The sequence below is a fragment of the Natrix helvetica genome (genome assembly GCF_964273705.1).
Source record: "Natrix helvetica genome assembly, chromosome: 1".
In the NCBI taxonomy this organism is placed as follows: Eukaryota; Metazoa; Chordata; class Lepidosauria; order Squamata; family Natricidae; genus Natrix; species Natrix helvetica.
Window position 1 is genome coordinate 167,388,300 of NC_138548.1, and position 19,167 is coordinate 167,407,466.

Sequence of the window (19,167 nt, forward strand, 5' to 3'; positions counted from 1 at the left end):
TACAACAGACCAAATTTCCATTGCGCCTAGCAAAACAAACAAGTCTAGGTGAGACAAACTAAATTAATATAATCGTAATTTTATGACATCCTGGCAATTTAGGTCATTTTGTTTAATCGTAGGTGAAATAGATCACAGGTGACGCATTCAAAGTGCATATTTAATAGACAAAGACACTTCCTCCTCTTAATTGTTAAAGGAAGGTTTTGTTGTATCACTATGCTGTAATTTCAGGCAGGTCTTTACATCATAGCCACAGATCAGTGGTGGGTTCCGGATCATGGTTGGAACAGGCCCGGTGGCGTCCACATGGACGCGCACAACACGTGCACGGCGCACGCATGCGTTGTACCTGCCAGTGATGCCTCTGCAAGCCCCCGCGGAACATCGCGCAGGCACTGTATGTGCCATGCACGGAAGCGCCAAAGGCTTTAAAGGACAGGTAAGGAGCACGGACGGGCAGGTGGGCACCATACCAGAATGGTACCTGGTACGCCTGTCCCGGGGAGTACCGCCTGCAACCTACCACTGCTACAGATTCTCTCCAAGAAAAGTTCAACTGGGGCCAACTTGGGTCATCTTAGCATTTGCCTTGGGATTTGTGCTCCTGCTTTTTATCTATTGCAATGTTTCTTAACCTTGACCACTTCAAGATGGGTGGACTTGAACTCCCAGAATTTCCCAGCCAGCATGGAGTTGAAGCCCACCCAACCTAAGTGTTCAAGGTTGAGAAACGCTGATCTTTTGGATTATATCTTGTTGCAGTTGCTGGTTTGAGTAAGATTTTAGCTTGATTTAGTTGTTTTTTTAATCCATATCATTGTTTCCTGAGAGCTGTATTGTTTTTTTTGAGGCTGCCATGTTATAACTTTTGGGAGCGTCAAATGAATCTTCTTGGAAGTCGATTTTATTTCTAACATTTGCCTTAAATGCTGTTCTTAGAACTTCTCCCTCTTGGTTGCAGGGTTCACTTTTTTGCAACGAGGTGTCTGGTTCACAAGGTGAAGGAAGAATCAATACATGAGCCAATCAGGGGTTTTGTTTTCCAGCCATCTTGTTACAGAGCCTGATGATGAGGGGGAGTGTGTGGCCCAACAACACCCATCTGAGATAAAGACTAGAAACTGTTTTTTTCTGTTCTTAGCCCAGCACCTTAATCATCATTATACTGTACTATGCTGATACTCAACAGGAGCCTTAAAAAATCAAAGCCCTTCAATAAGGCCTCAATAAATTGAGACTAAAAGAATACAATACTTTTGTTAAAAACAATAAATGCAATATAATGGTATGATAAGAAAGATCTGGTTTATAAAAAACATCAGATCCCCCCCCCCAAATTAAAAAGGTCTGGTACATGCATAATTACAGTACTACTAGCCACCCACCCAAAAAAACCCTCTTCATAAGCAAAGTTAAAGACTGTGACCATTTGACCCAGTGGTGGTTCCGGATTCCGTACTGGTTGGAACGGCCCCGGAGTCACCCACAGGCACGTGTACGGCATGCACTTGCATTGTAGCATCAAGTGACACTTCTGCAAGCCTCCGCGATGCTCCAGCTGCTCGGTGGAGCGTCACGTAGGTGCCATATGCGCCATGCGCGTGCATGGAAGCGCCAAAAGCTTAAAGCACAGGTAAGGAGCACGGGCAGACGGGTGGGCCCTCCGGAGCACAGTACCAGAACGGTACCTGATGCTCCAGGCAGGATCCGGTGCGCCTGTACCGGGGCGTACCGCCTGCAACCCACTGATTTGACCCAAACCTGTACCTATAGGATAACCTATGAGCTCCCCCTTCTGGATTTCTTGAAAAAAATTAAGAGGCAAACTACAATCTTAGTCTCACTGTTGAAACATATACTGTACTGTTTCTAAATGCTTTAAAAATACCTAAAATGCTATTCCTAAACCATCTTTTAAAACAGTATTAAACTAAACGGCAAATTTTATTCAAAATACCTAAAGATGCCATAACTACTCCCATTTAATGTTGACATATCTGCCAGTTGCACAAGCAAGGTTCTGTTATGTCTGCCTTTCTAAATATAGTGCCAGGAAGTCAGTTAAAGATCTGAGAAAATGTAATGATGCTGAACAGGATTAAGTCTTCACATTTAGTCAAATGAAGTCCCAGCCTTCTTTGATGATGTTCCCAAGGAGTTCTGTCAGCTAATGACCCCCGCCATCTGCAGCTATTTCCTAACAGATGCGAGCAAACCACCATCCTGCATCAGATCTTGTGATGGAAAGCGCAATAGGCAAGCTTTTGCAAAGAAAAGAAAGCAAAGATATTGACTACTTTGCTGTTGGATATCTGTCGGCTAACTTAGAAATGCTCTTCCTGCTTTGACTGAAGGTAGTATTGGAACAACAATCATCTGGAAAGCTGGATGGCCCCAACCCTGTTAGGCTATTGATGTGATTTTGTGATTTGTGATCATTTACCTCGGGTATCATAGGTTATTGCTTTTAACTGTTGGGTTTTAATCTCTGTACCCTGACCAGAGTTACAAATGGGCAACCATATACATTACTTAAAATATATTAAGAGTATTAATGAGCTATTCATTGTATCACAGTAGAGTCAAAAGATGGCCACAGATTTCAGCTACAGTCACTGAAAAGGCGTATTGAGCCAAGTGAAAGGACAGAGCACAGGAATGGAGACTTTGCTCAGGTATTGTTCTGTGAAATGGGTACAGTTCTAACAGCGAAAGGTTTTGGCAAACATAGCTCTATTGAACTGGAGGTATTCACAGAGCAAATCCCATTCATGATTAAATTTGAATTTTCTACCTCATTTCAAACCAGCCTCCTTAATAATGTTTTCTCAGGTATGTTATCTTAAAATCGTAAATAGCTTTAGGAAAAAGTAAAAGGCTGGAATTTTTTTTTCATTGTGAAGTGCTTACTTCCACATAAATAGGTGTCAAGTGTGCCATCGTATAAATTTGGATTATGTGAATTTGGGGAATGAGGAGCTACATGACCTTTGGACTAAACCTCACATTCCATAAATGTATTGTGAATGTCCTTTACCAACCATTTTAATAGCAGGTCTTCACCTTCCTCTTGTCCCCAGTCCATACTGAAGCAGCTTAAGGTCACTGTTAGTTGTTCCAATTTTAAATACCGATTTTCTTCTCCTGCCACATTTTTGTGGTATAGTTGTAATACAGTGTGCTTCATTGGCAAAGTAATTTCAGGCCACTCTTGAGAGTACTAATTGTGTATTGCACCAAACACACACACACACACACACACCGATATAACCAGGAAAGAGAGGTAGGTTCTTTGTGTTGTTGATGTATCACCATTAAAGACTGTTCCCTGTTTCTGGCATGAAAGATTTTTATATAATCATACTTTTTACAATTTTCATCATTTTGATTGAGTGGGCACTGTTCTGCCTAGTCCAGGGAAACCGGTTTGGTGTATCACTTTAAAGCTAGAAACTGGGAGATGATAAATTCAGTCCTGCCTTAGGCATAAAGCCAGCTGGGTGACTTTGGGCCAGTCACTCTCTCTCTCAGCCCTGAGAAGAGGGCAATTATAGCAAACTACTTCTGAAATCTTGCCACGAAACTGCAAGGACTGGTCTAGGCAGTCACCAGGGATCAAGATTAACTTGAAGGCATTACATCCCATTCCAGATTTTGTATCTGTGGGTTAATTCTGAGTGCTCTGGCCCGAAGAACAGGATCACTGCCATTTCTAGGCAGCATAGGTCAAAAATGGAGCTTGATTATCATTAATCCCCTTGTGCCAATTCTCTAAATCTATGTCCTATCAATTAGGCTATTTCTGGATACAGGTTGAGCACTTCCAGAAGAGTGCTAATACTTCTGTTCGGAAATAGACTGATGGATGGGCCTCAGATGGAAAACATCTCCACACCTGCTGCCTGACACCTGTTAGTCAGGCAAATTGACTGATGGTTGTCTAACTATGCCATTCCAAATACATGCCCATACTTTCCCAGTCTGAATTAGGTTGCATGATTGGCTGTTGTATTCCTACCAGCAAGTGATGCTGGGGGAAGATAATGAAGCTGGGGGAGTCTTCCGTTTGCTTGCCCCACGTTAAAACAGTAGGAAAGCATCATTGGAGGTTCCATTACTGTGATAGGACTCAACAGATAAGGCAGTAAATATTATGCCCGTATGCTTTTCCTCGTGCCTCAAGGATTGGTGGAGAACACTTTAAGGTGAATGATTAATACCGCTTTATAAAGGCCACTTCTGGAATACTGCATTCAGTTTTGGTCATCACCTTACAAAAAAGATGTTGAGACTTTGGAAAAAGTGCAAAGAAGAGCAACTAAGATGATCAAAGGCCTGGAGACTAAATGAAGAACAGTTGCAGGATTTGGGTTTGGCTAGTCTAGAGAAAAGAAGGACTGGGTGGGATATGATAGCAGTATTCCAGTATTTGAGAGGCTGCCACAAAGAGGAGGGGGTCAATTTATTTTCCAAAGCACCAGAGGGCAGGACAAGAAACAATGGTTGGGAACTAATCAAGGAGAGAAGCAATCTGGAATTGAGGAGAAACTTCCTACCAATGAGAACAATTAACCAGTAGAACAGCTTGACTTCAGAAGTTCTGAGCGCTTCATCACTGGAGGTTTTTAAGAGGAGTCTGACAGTCACTTGTCTGAAATTGTATAGGATCTCTCCTGCTTGAACAGGGGGCTGGACTAGAAGACCTCCAAGGTCCCTTCCAGCTATTCTGATTGATCCAGCTGTGCTTTTTGTCATACCGAATCAAGCTTAAAAAGTGAAGAGTGCAGCTCCACCCAGTGGGTGAAGCTGGAAGCATACAATTAATACAACTTGTATATAAAGGTAAATAAAATTTGGTGACTGTCACTATCCCTCATTTATCTTCACAAAATGTAATTGGAAGTGCTTCTATCTGGGGTGCCGTTATTCACAGCAGCTGACCTTCTTAGGTACATATGACATTTAAAGAAAAGTTTGACTTTATTGCTTTCCTAATACTTTGGGCTATAAATTATTTGCAAGTATTAGTAATAACTTATTCCTACCTGTTAGTAATAGAGTATAAACAGCTCTCACTATTTAACAAACAGAATGCCTTTAGCCCCTAGCTTTATTTATTACTGTTCTAAGATCCCTACAGCAGTTCAAAGATCAAACAAGCCTGATCAAACTTGAAAAGATGACCATCGATGGTGCTTTGTATATACAAAATACTTGCGGTGTAATTTACAGATATTTTTGCACATTTTGCTGAGGACTGAATAAACAAACATAAGGGGAATATTTTTTTTTCTTTTGAAACACAGGATCCTTATTTTTAGTTAACCTAGTACCCTTTTCATGCCAGTATAGGCATCTCAATTTTATTATCCATTTCATAGCCCTATTTATGTTCACAAATGAATCAGCTGAAGAAATAAGACATCTACAATCTTAGTGACTTTTTAAAGGAAAAAAATGTTTAAAATTACTGCATTTTTTAAAAAAAAATCCTGCAGTATGTCTAATGATGTGTTTACAGTAAGCAAATAAACAGCAAGCAAGGTCTACAGTTGTAAATACTAAAAATGAAGAGAGATGGCTGATAAAAGGTCTGACATGAGCCAATCTTTCCATAAATAGCGATAACATTACAATTCCATATAAATAATATATAATTAAATCCTATTACAGAGGAGATTGCTGCCAGCTTTCACTTTGCTATTTCCGTTGCCACTGCACTCTTGGTACAGTGATGGAATCATGGACAAATAAAACATAATGTAGATGCAGATAAAATTATATTATGTATGTATCCTTACAGAAATATCAGCCATGTGATGAAGCAATCAATTTCATCTCTTTGCCACTAGCTGGCACCATCCCTTTAAAAATGTCATTCAAATAGCTATCTCATTTGGGGATTCCTAATTAGGATTGAAAGCCGGCACATTTTGCAAGCAGAAAAGATGGTCAAATCAAAATCCAGGGTCAAACAATCTGGGCACACGTTCTTTTTGTTGACGGCAACAAAAACAGTCAATACAAACAGGACCAATGGTCTCCGAGTTGAGACTCAAGGGGAGAGAACAGATAAATATAATTTTCTAAACATAATATAAAACTAAATAAGATGTATTACTTAGTTTTGCTTGCTATTATAGATTCACACTAGACCTATGCAATTATCCAAATTCAAAAGATATAATGCGGCCGCTCAGGTAACCTTGGGTGTCAACTGTCCTGGAAAATTCAGAGCACAACACTGAGAAAGAATTGTGTACGTTACACATAGAATGGCTGCTTTACAAGACAGAGGGATCCCAAAACATGGGAAAGCAAAGATTTGGGCTACAAAGGCAGGAAATCCTAGGGATCTGATTGGCTGCTCAGTTTGGGAAAACTAGGCAGGTCCTTGTCCTTGTAGCTGGGATGAGTTCTGATGTTAGACCAAACAGCCCTTTCAGGAGGGTCAACACAGCTGGGAAAAATCCATTGTAAAGGAAAAGGAATATTGAGGCCATGGCTGATGGAGGACAGGAGATTGGGCTTCTCAGCTTGTTACTTGGGTGCAGCTCCATGGGCTGTACTAGCTGACACATTTGGTTAGATGGTATTGAAGGGGAATTTTGTCCAGAGTAGGGAAGGTCAATTTGGGCCTGATAAGATTTGGCAAAGTAAGGAGCTGGATGTGACTCTAGTGGTGTCCAAAATAGGAAGGAAAAAGCTGCAGTTTCCATTGTTTCATAGATTTTTTTTTCTCCACTATAACGATTCTTAAAACACTGTGCTTAAATCACTCTTCAGTTTAAGTTTAAATCAGTGATAAAGACCTAAATCACTCTTCAGGGAGTGCATCTGTCTTTGGATGCTGGTACGTCATTTGGAGAAAAAAATACATTTGATTTAAAGGTGTTCCCAACAAGTGTTCTGATCATGCCTTCATGTGCTCAAAAATCCATTCTGTCACCCAAATCCTCTTGTAGATTGTGCTTTGCTAATGGCCCTCAGTCCTTTTTATACTCAAGTACTGAGGGGATAGTTATCTCAAAAGACAAGTTGGATTTATCATTGTTTATTTGACAATATATGCTGTATGAACCATCATTGTAGTTTATGGCTTTCTAAAGGCAGCTATATGTGACTAATTCAATAACCATTTATTAATTCAACCCTGATTTAGCACAACGTATCAGATTCACCCTCAATACATCTAGCACTCAATTCCAGTTTATATATGGTAGAATAGATCCAGTTTGCACATGATTTGTATAAGCCACGCTTTACTTAATCGTGGTGTGTTGAATAAACTATACTTGGTTGGATTTGCAGAACATGGTAAGCTGTAAACAGCAGCCGGATTTATAAAAATCACTAAGAAAATATCTGAAACTGAAAATATCTGGGGCTGATTGAATGATGTTGGACTTATTTTTAGCATTCTCTTCTGGCAAGGACTGCTTACATAGCACCACTATCAGCAAGGATTACAATTCAGTTTCAGATAGCATGTATTTTACATGTAAGACATATCCTCAGTTACCAAAAATGCTGGGGAAGAGCTGTAACTAAGACCTTAATGAGCATTCATCATTTGTACAGCTAACAGGTCTTGGGTAAAAAAAATCTGGGCAACCCCTGGATTATGGTAAAAGGATACAAAAAAGGTAATTATATAATGCTAATAAGAGTCATCTGGATCCTTGCAGTCCATTAGTTAGCCCTAATATTTGGAGAAAAGCAAGGATAGACAAATTTTCAAAGCTTGGTCTTTGTGACAGATAGTAGGTACATTCACAAAATTGCTGCCACAGAAGACCTACTGCTTCATGAAATATCTGCTACATTGGGCAGGACTAGGCCCCAATTCTCATTTACTAAATAGAAGACAAAGTAATTCCATAGGAAGGCTTTCTATCATTCTACCATTTCTATCTTTATGTCCTTTGCCAAATTGAATGAAAGAATGGTGCTTTGCCCTGCAGTACACCCGGTCTCTTAATTTTACATTTATTTTTAGTCAAGTGGGAGAATAAGTTGGTCAGCATCAAGAAAGTTATATAGGGATATGTTGATATCTGTGGGCCTCGTGTTGCCTTATTCTTGCAGTAGAGAATGTACTGGACTGGATAAATTCATGCACCAAACTTATCTAGAATATAGGAATGGTGCTCAGCTCTCTGTCATGGTTCACAGAGCCACTCATTGGACTAGACTGTAGGTTAAAACATTTTTAAGCTCACTTTTAAGTTTAAAAAATAGGTTTATTTCCTGACTAGCTTTTATTTATTATTTATGCTTGGCTTAATTCAGATTCCAAGCAACATACCTATTTTATTTCCAATAGAAACCACTTTTAATTGCATGGCAAGTTTTATGAGCCATGCCTTAGGCTGCATTTTTACATGAAGTACCTTGGTATTCAGGAGACAGGAACTTGCCCAAAACACAGACAAAATAAGCTTCCTTCCTGAGTGAATCGTGATTCTTCATAGATTTTGTATTCATTTCGCTGAATATTTATTTATATGATCTCTTAATGCTGAATAGCCTAAAGATGAGAGTTTAAAAGAAATCACTTGCATTCTATGGATTCAATTTCCTTTTTATACTTAAAATAGATTTTAATTGTAAAGCTGATTAAATGAATAATGAGCCACATCTATTTCTAGATATATAGAGACTGGCTGATTATTATTAATCCAATTTTGAAATCAATATATGATTTAATGGGGCAAGTTCTTATGTACAAATGATCTTCCATCTCCTACTTGTAACCTTCTCAAGTTCCACCCGAATGAGTTGCTGAGTAGCTTCCTACTGTTTGGAGTTAATCATTAACCAGGTAAAGCAAAATTCAGGTAAGAAAAACAAGCTCAGCTTAATATTTTAAACACTAAAATAGCCAGCCTTCAGTAAAAAAAAAAAAGAGGGTGTGGGGAAGGCCCCCCAAAAATTTGTTGGCACAACTGGACAGTAGTATTGCTTCTTCTCAGATAATAATTATTGATCATTGGCACAGAAATTTACTTTATAGTCCCTTTCTATATACTCTTAAAATCCATGGTTAGCATGTTTAGTCAGTCTCCTGTTACTTCAGCTTCATTAATTTCACTACCAGTGACTTGATAGTGCTTGAAGCAGCTTGCTTAAGATAAAGCAATAACTACAGTGGGCAGGTTTGGAATAGAATTGCTGTTGCTTATCTTCTAATTAAATTGAAGTGTCTTAATTTGATTCAGAAAAGTTGCATGTTTTGGGGGAGGGGGGGGGAACCTGTGACTTTTAATCACCATCCCAACCAAGCAACTGCATCTTTTTCATCCTTTGTACAGGATGTTGGCCTGGCATGCAAGGGAGCACTGACTTCTCTGTTGTTAGTCACAAACTTCCCCTGGACACTGAAAAAGAGCAGCCAGTTTTTTTCAGACTGGAGTTATGGTAAAAGGGAGGGTAAATTAGGAATAAGAGTGTCTTGGCACCCAAATCCCAGTTTAAGCCCAGACAAAACTGAACTATGCCATCCTACTATTAGGTGATGATATCAGGAGGGAACTGACACCCCAAACAAATGAAAAAGACCAAGTTTCCCCCTCCTGCATTATCACGTTGTGTAAACCCTATTTCATTTAACAGCTCTAACAGCTGCAGGGCTACTTAGTTTTGAAATTTCATGGAGTTGTTTATATATTTCATGGAAGTAGTAAAATCACAAAAGGAAGAGGGTTGGAAATTTAAAAGGTGGGAGAGGACAGAAACATGACTATAATTATCACACAGAGATTGTGCTCTTGTTAGTTTGCAGCATCCGTTCTTGCCAGTGGCACAATACAGGTAAAATTAAAGGCAAGGGTTGTCAAGATTGTTTACAGCAGGTAACTAGCACAACAAAGGAGGAATAGAGATGATATCTCTAGTATATGACCCAGATTGCTAGCTTTCATTACCCAGGGAAAACAAAAGGAAAAAGTAGTTTTAAATATCAAGCATGTACTTAATAGGGAATCTAGACTAGAAATACACAATATGTCTCCTAATGTTGAATTACAATTTCCGGCAAGCTCCACCGCTGGCCTCACTTGCATAGGGTTTCTAGGAATTAAAGCTCAGCAACATCTGGAGGGTCACAAATTATCCACACACCCCAACTCTTACAGGCATTACAGATGAAGAAGAAATCTTGGGATTCAGTGAAAGCCATTTGCCTGATCTTTGCTGAAAGAGAAGTGATTTTTACTGAAAGCAAACAAAAGATCAACCTAGTGATAACAACTCTTAGTTTTAACTAACATGGCAGCAAAGGCAGACGAGCCAGTTGTGAACAAAAGAATGAGGGTGACAATAATGCAGAGTGTATCCAGTTTTGTCATGCAATTTTTTTTATGTACTATATTTTTTGTTGTGGAATATGCAAGTATTAGAAGAAATGGATAATTGTGCACAAAAAAAGGAAAGTCTAGCATGTTCTCAAAGCATGTTGCAGTTGCAATAGATTTCTTTCTCAGAGGAAAGGAAGACAGTTCAGTAGTGATAACATTCCTATTAAAGGAGCATAAATAAATAATACATGGCTGCTTCTTTAACCATTTAATCTTGATTTTTTTCAAGCACACCTATTAGGTCTTAGGTGTTATAACTTTTAAAAATTATACTCAACATGTTACTGAAATATTTTAGCCATTTTACACCTTATATGATTGTGTCAGATAGAGATTAGATAATGACAGATCTAGAGTTATTTTATTCATGAAGCTTTCTACATCTTAGGTCTGGTATGAATGGGAAATTAACTCCTCTGCTTTTCACAGTTCTATAACGCGCCAAAATGCAGTAACTTAAACCTTGTGGAGTGGAAAAAGAGTTATGGATTTTAAAAACATATAGATGTTTTAGCTGGCATACATCATTTTGCATATGTAAACCCTGATTGATTCCACTCCTTCCTTTGGGGGTTAATGGCTGTTTGGGGGAACAATTACCCACAACTAAATTCTGTTCAACGCCAAAAAAGTAATTACTAACTAGCCACATGACATAAATATATATAAATGGTGAGATGTACTATATTTCAATTTTAATTAGTGAATTTATTTTTATTTATTCTAGACATGCAGTACAGTATTCTATGTCATGTTTATGTTACTTTGTGCCTTTTGTGGAAATAGACAATTAGATTTACATATAATTAGCAAGTGAACAAAATTAAACCCACCAGATCAAAATGAGAAATTGAAATATTTGGTTTTTTTAAAGTAACTTCTCATATGATAGTGATATTATAAATAGGATACTTTTCTTTTTCTATACTACTAATATACATCTTGAGTATATGAAGTTATAGAAGTTCTGCTCTGGGCAGTTGGTAATCCCAAAAAAATACAATGGTATTTTAAGAAGATCTCAGTAAGTAAAGAGAATTCATGAGAGGAAAAATACAAAGGTAATTCAAAATCACATTCTATGAAAGAGGATCTTCAAAAGATATGTCTGTTGACAGATGCATCTTACGTGCTCACTTTTCCACATTAGCTTTTCAACAAGGCAGGTGAAGAAGAAAAAACAATGGAAATTCTACCAGTTGAGCAGCAGAGCTGCCTCCTCATTCAGTTCGTAAAAACAGAGAGGAGACAAATAATGGTAGAAGCCCTTAATTTTAAAGAGTGGAGAAATTTTAATGATGGGATGCAGGGCAAGCTTTGAATGCTCATCATTACAAAGCTGTCCTATATTTCCCTCCAAAGGAAATGTGGATCTGAAAACATCTTGTTACAATATTTCCTCTGGATTGAAAATTGAGCCAATTAATTTCTGCTGTTAATTAACTCATCTCCCAAATCACAAGCATAATGTTTAAAATAACATTATTTACATAATTTATATGGTTGCCATTTTAAACAAGGAACTCTAGGCACCAAGCAAATAATAAAAAAAAACTATTAAAAATAATATAACATTTAAAAAGTGCAATAATACAATAATCAAGTCACCACACAAATAACTTAAGAGTCTCTGATCAGCAATGCCATTGGGTGTGGAAACACTGATTCCTTCAATCGGCCCAGGAGTTCAAGGTGTAGAGCTTTCAGGACTGGCATTATAAGATTCCATTTAACCACACATTTGCACCAAATGCAGCTTCCACCTGTTCTGCAAGGATGTATATAGCAGCATATGAATATTGTTTGTCCCATTCAAGAGTGAATTGCCATTGCAACCAGAGTCCAATGTGAGCAGTGGTTCGTTGTTAAACTGCTATTTATAACAAATAAAACCTAAAACAGCCAGTGCTTTAGTTTTATCTATTAATTTCCAAATTAAACTATTAATTTGGTTAGTTTTGGTTAGATCAATGATAGGCTTCCTACAATCCTTTACCTATGCTGTAGCCTAAACCATTTGGAGAGCATTGGATTGTCTACATACAGATTGGATCTATTTAAAGGTATGTAATTGTAAATATATTTTAGAATGTAAAACTCTTATTACCAGCCAACTTCTGAATTATAAATATCTTTCCTGAAATATACTTTATAATTTTAACAAAGAATAGAAAATTACTGACACAAAAGAAACACTTTTTCTATTCTTTTTATCCATGTACATTAAGATGTTTTTATCTCAAAAGGTGACTATTACCTCTGTAATGTGTTTCTGATCTGAAGGGTATCTGTTTCATGAAATCATATGCATAAGAATTAATCACATAGATATTCCATTTTATGCATTGTACAGTTGACCGTAACTTAATTTTTGTTTGTGTAAACTGCTTAGATTATTCTTCTTTTTGTTAGCATAAGAGTATGATTAATCATATGTTCTATGAAAACAAGAGACTTCAAATCATGGGTGTCCTAAAGGCAAGAAATGTCATCAAGTTATATACTGCCAGAAATATCCACACTATTCAGCACTTTTCTATAGTGCAATGCAACCTATGATTAAGTATTTGGATGTACATTACTGTACTGAAAAGAAACACAAATATATCGGTGATAAACCAATTAATTTATTCTTTAATATGTTCATCAGTACTTGGACTGTTATCAGTTCTATATTTAATGAATTTAATTTTGGCAAATGATCATGTACATTAATTCTGCCAAGGTATTTTGTCATGCTTAAAATGTGCTTATCGTACTCCCAAAAAGTCAACTCATTTATGGGAAGCCATGTCACACATTAAAGGCAATCAGTCAACAAGAGAAAACTGTTGCATTTGCATGAAGTGAAAACAGATTGCTAGACAGACCATGTTAGACAGTGTTAATTTCCAAATCCACTAGCATTAAGAACTGATTCTTGAGATCTTATATCTTATATTCTATGGGAGGGTTATAGCCATCATATAAAAACAACATCATATAGAAGCAGTATGATAAAAAATAACAAATTTAGTCTCCTGGAAAGTTAAAAGTGTTACTAATAAGTAGTTCCAAAATATGGGAATTAGGAAATGTGTTTGTTTTAGTTGAGGCTACAATTCCTTTCAAGGGAGCAAAAATATAATTTGGAGGCGCTTCTAGCTTCTATACTGTCATTAGAGACCCAGATGTGACAAAATTCTGAGTTTGAGAGTGATAATAGATATTTTCTTAACATTGATAAAGAAGAGCAATGAACATTCTTTTGTATTTCCTAAAGGCAAACTAGCTACACCTTAAATGAAGTAAAAAGATCAAGGGCATCAGGCAAGACCTACTTAAATGTACTCATAAGATGAGCTAAAGTACACTCATGTCCAGTTTATCAGGTTCTGTAACCTTTTTCTTTGCAATAAACCTAACCAAAACTATTGTGCAAGAATCTAGTTTCCTTAATTACTGTTAGGGGGCTTAACAAATGATTTCTAAGGTCAGTTTCACTGACATACCAACTACAGCATCATCTTTTTTTAGATCACAATTAGTAAATGTACACACCGGTGTCTCCCTGTTTAGATAATTCCAAAGCTTTATGTGAAGCTGCTCCTTACTGCAGAAGTGGCATCCACAAAGAACCAGGCAAGATACCTGGTTATATTCATATTGCATTAAGGAAAGAAGTAACTGAGCTAGTTTCAAATCATTTTTGAAAGACAAAACTCTAAACAATTTGAGACTAGCAGATCACCTTCCCCAATATAGATCAAAGAGCCTGCTATTTGAATCAAGAATTATAACATATTTTGAAAGCACTTTGCACAAAGACCCTGCAAATTTAACAATTTAGCATTCTCTTTAACATTGTTTCTCAACCCTAGCAATTTTAAGATGTGGAGACTTCAGTTCCATGATAGTTGGGGAATCCTGGTAGTTGCTAGGGTTGACAAACTTTCTGAAGGCTCTTACAATCAATATTATTGCCACTACTCACAAAACATAGTTTCTCCAATGTCTGCTGTTTTGAATTAGGGCCATATCATGGAGTTGTCCTCCTATCTCAATCTATATATAAAATTGTTTAACTATAGCTATCATGGGCACTTATATGGATCCTATTTCAGCCAATTAAGAGTATAATGGTGGTAAAGCTCAGATTTCAAGAACAGGTTATTTTCGGCAGTTATGCAAAACATTCAAAGGAGATGCTTCAAAAAGTGTGCTAGCACAAATAAAGTACACTTCCTCAAAAATTAACACAGCCATATTCTTTGGAAGGCTTATTTGAAAATCTAAAAAGCTGTATCCTAGTTGCCTGGGATGCGTGTAGGAGCCTTTGAAACAACTATCAAAACTAAGCTTGAGATGAGTTATGTACTAACAGGCAGGACACCGCCATACATGCTGTCTTTAAAATGTTTTCTTGGAGCAACACGTTTATTACTTTCTACCATGCACATACACATCAATACTTTTCACTGCAATTAAGCTTCAAAACAGTGAGCTGGCATCAAGAGTCTACAATACGGGTGTCAGTCGCGTCACATTGCCATCACGTGACATTTCTTGCTGTTTTCCCCATTCGCTGAACTGGAGTGGCCGTGGCCTGCATGTGACGCATCCGGCCACCAGGCCACCAGTTTGACACCCCTGGTCTACAAGAAAGCTTACTTGCAGAGGAAGTCAATTTTTCAAAGGGAAACAAACTAGTCTTTCCTCATTAGCAATAACTCTTATATCCTCCTCTTTCCTCAATTACTTATTAAAATTATCTTCTGAACAGCAGCAATTCCTTGATAAAAAATGTGAAGGAATCTGGATGGGGAAGTCTATGAGAGCTTGAGGTTACGCGTGCCATCTATAAATTCTATGGAGACTGCTGTTAAGTTGATATTTTCTCTGCAAGCATTACCATTTTCTTCTCTGTTTCGCAATTCTGAATATATAGACTTTTGGCTAAGCAGACCATAAGCTAGCAGTCCTTTAGGTTGTCTGGTTCATCTCACTGGACTATCATAAATCACATTGTCCCACTAAAAGGTTATGATTTCAGGTCTAATTTGCTTCTGCTAAATTCTAAGAATTAAAATGTCTTTTATCATGATTCCTTATTTATTGTTTAATAAATATGCTGAGGAAACTGCTTGTCTTAAAGGAAAAAAGGTAAGAGATTTTTTCCCTGCATTTAGAAGCCTTTGAAAAAGAAAATTCAGATCAACAACACATAATCAAATCCAGCCGCAGAGAGCTGGCGATTATTGGTTGAAACACAGGCTAGGGCTTTTGCAGGGAGCCACTCCCCCATACAGACCTGCATTGCAGTCATGGATTATTTTTTTTAATCCTGCTCATCAGTGGAGACAGTCAGAAAGGACACATAGATATCTCCTAAATTTTGATGTTTAAAATCAGATATTATCAAAAGTTTACATCTTATTTGTAAGTATGATAAAATCTATTTTCCCACTGTAAATCTCTTCATCAAATTTAAAGGGATTACAAAGGGACACATTTAAGTGAAATCAGCAGTCGCTAACCTAGACTAAAATACAACAAATGAAATTTGTTATTCTTAAATAAACTATGAACAATCGCCCTTCCTAGACATTTATAGGAGTTGGAATAAAAAAAATGTTACCAGTCACAACACAAAAACATACATATTCATGCATTATATAATATTGCTGTAATGCGTGTAGGGACAAGTAAAATTATTGAAACATTAATCTCTTCTGACCTTCCCCTTTGTAATATATATATTACACACACATACACATACACATACACACATACATGCATGCATTCATGCAAGAGGTTACTCTGTATACAGTAATTCTGTATATTATTAAGGCTTCCTTGTGAATGAATATACAAAGACACATTATCCATGCAGCAGTAATTATTGCATGGGATAGAATCCATCTGCTAGCAAATGAACCTCAGAGATATAAAACCTAAGATACAAAAACAGAAATCTAATCAATGTAGTTCTAAGCACACAGCCGATATTCATAAATATATAATTGACATATTTAAATCCTTTTGCTGGATTATCTAATAAAATATATATTATTATATTCAAAAACAACAATTTTGTTAAATACTAAAGATCTGAATTGTTACCATGCATGGAGTTACAACTAAAATAATCTATTTCTGAAAAACAAGATAATCTATTTCTGAAAAACTAACACCTGCTCATTTGAATACATTATTTTAAGGTAGCTTAAAATGTCAAATAACAGTTTTAGAGAAGTTGGGCTTTTCTAGAATTTTTCTCTTAAGATTTAATCGAATTATTTTTTATGTCTAAGAGATGGATTCTTAAAAATCAATTCTTTATCATTGAAATTTTGAGAAAACTCTGCAAAATAATTCCTGAGCAATTGACCACCTTGGCATCATTAGGAAATATCTCCATATATACACCTCATAAATTTTATTCCTGAGAATAGCAATTTGCTGTTATACATTTAAAAACATTTTAGAAAGACAAATGCAGGATATCATACTGGTATAAGTTTACAACATACATTTTAAGAAAGCTTATTTTCAAGAACAAACTTTTCAAGTCTGAGATTTCTAGATAAAACAATTAGGTGCATATATATGGATGAAGGTAAAGCAAAGATATATGGTACTACCTTCATTTTTCACCATTTAGTTAATTTGATTTTTAAAATTCTTGCTTTTTTCTCAGCTTGCTCAGCTAAGTGGCAACACTTAAGACAATATTGTCTGATCCTGAAAAGCTCAGCAAGGTCCAATTTGGTATTTGAATAGGAAATCAACAAGAAATACTTGGGCTATAGGTTCAACCGGGAAATCAAAAATAATTTTGAAATAAAGCTATGGCAAACCACCTGAGTATTGATTCCAAACTAAATCATCAGAAGTCAGGCCTGTCTCCAAGGAAACTTTTTTTCCATGCTTGAAGTAGGTTTAACTACGTTATTAAAGTGCAACCCTGAACATGTTCTCCTGTTATCAACATTATTTTGAGCATTGTTTTCTATAAACCCTATTATATATTTGTGTACAGCAAGTGCATGTATTTAATGTCTCATCAAATCATTTGTGCATATATTATCTGCCTCTCTACTTTTGAGAAATTTTAGGAGAAATCCAATAGTACTGCAAACAATCAATAGTGAGGAATTCAAGATAAGAATTTTTTTTTGAAAATGGTTCCATTTCAACTAAAACGTGAAAGTGTTTACTTATCGTGTAGTATATTCGTTTACAACATCTGGTTAGTATTAATAGGTAAATACTTCAACTGTAGATCAGGAAATTCAAAACTATAATCCTAATACCAAATTATCATCTATCCTCTGGAGCGTTTTTCAACTGAACAAGATAACGTTCCTGTTTGAATTTCACTGATGCAACTGTGCATAAACAAACATGAGGAACCCAATCCACCGCCCTATGCCTCAGAATAAAATATTTCTGGTATGGCGTCAGCCGTTGTTCCTGAGAGATTTTGCTCTTCTAGGGAGGTGGGAAGAGCGCCTTTCTTTCTGCTTAGAGACAACAATGTTGCCTCCTCCGCCTCAGCTTTTAAGAGAGCGGAGCCGAGAAAGAAATGGCGCCCTTTCTCGGGCAGCCCAGCAACAACAGAAACCGGCGAAAGGGTCAGCCGAGACTGTCGCTTGGCAGAAAATTAACATTTATTTATCTAACTACGACACTCCAAATGAAGCTGATTTATCAGCTAAAGAGGGCGAGCGAGGCTCCACTGTATTTCCTCTTGAGGGTTTCTTCTGTGGAAGGATGGTGGGGAAAACCGGGATGGGTATCTTGCCAAATCGATGACCCGAACATTTATTTCGAATTGGGGGGGGGAGGGAGTTTCGACCTATTTGTACAGTTAACGGCTTCTTCTGGGAGCGTCCCGCATGTGGGGGGGAAAACAACACGCGCCATCAAAGCGCCTTTCACCCTGCAAGGCAAAAGCAACTCGGCTCCATGCGACGGAGCCCATGATGGAGACTGTGAGCGAGCAAGATGAAAGGGCCGTTTTTGCCTCAAAAAGGGTGCCGTCCTTCGGCCCGGTACTTTCTTTCTAGGACGGCGAAAGCACAACCCAGAAAGGACAATTGAACAAACCTAGTCCAGAAAGGGGCAAGCAAAAAAAACCAAGCTGCGTTCAGTCAAAGCAGCCGTGTTCCCAATCACTTATTTCCTCCCTTCCTTGGCGTTTTTTTTTCCCAACCAGGCACCGCCCGGATGCATTCGACTGGTTACAGTAACCCCGAAGAACCCCCTCGAGGGCGGCGAGATCACGTGGCCTAGATCAATATACCAGGAAAGCGCGCAGCAGTTGGGGAAAAGCTATCCAATACGGATACGCGCTTTCTCAACAAGCGAGGGAAAGGGAAGCGCAGATAAGCCGGTTAGAGGAGAAAGAAACACGGCTACGCCGTTCAGCCCCGCCTTCCCTCTCGAGCCCAGCGTTCTTCGGTCCGAGACCGCGCAACGAGCTGAGCAACAGGAAGCGCGCGCGCACACACATATACACGCCTCCTCCAAACGGCCGATCTCGTGCTTGGCGGCTCGGGCCGTTCTTTTTACTACCCACTTCGCCACAAACCACTCGATGGTTTGAGGCGGCGCAACGAGGTTGACGGACAGCCTCGCGCACCAAGCGCGTGGGGTAGAATTTTCCTCCCAGATTCTACCGTTGCTCTGCATCGTGGCGCTCCCCCCCTCCTCTTTTTTCCCCCAGGTAGTTAATGACACGAAACGCCTCAGTCTTCCCCTTCCTATTTCCGCCCTTCACAACTTGTGAAATACCGCACTTGTACAGGTAGCTCGTATCAAA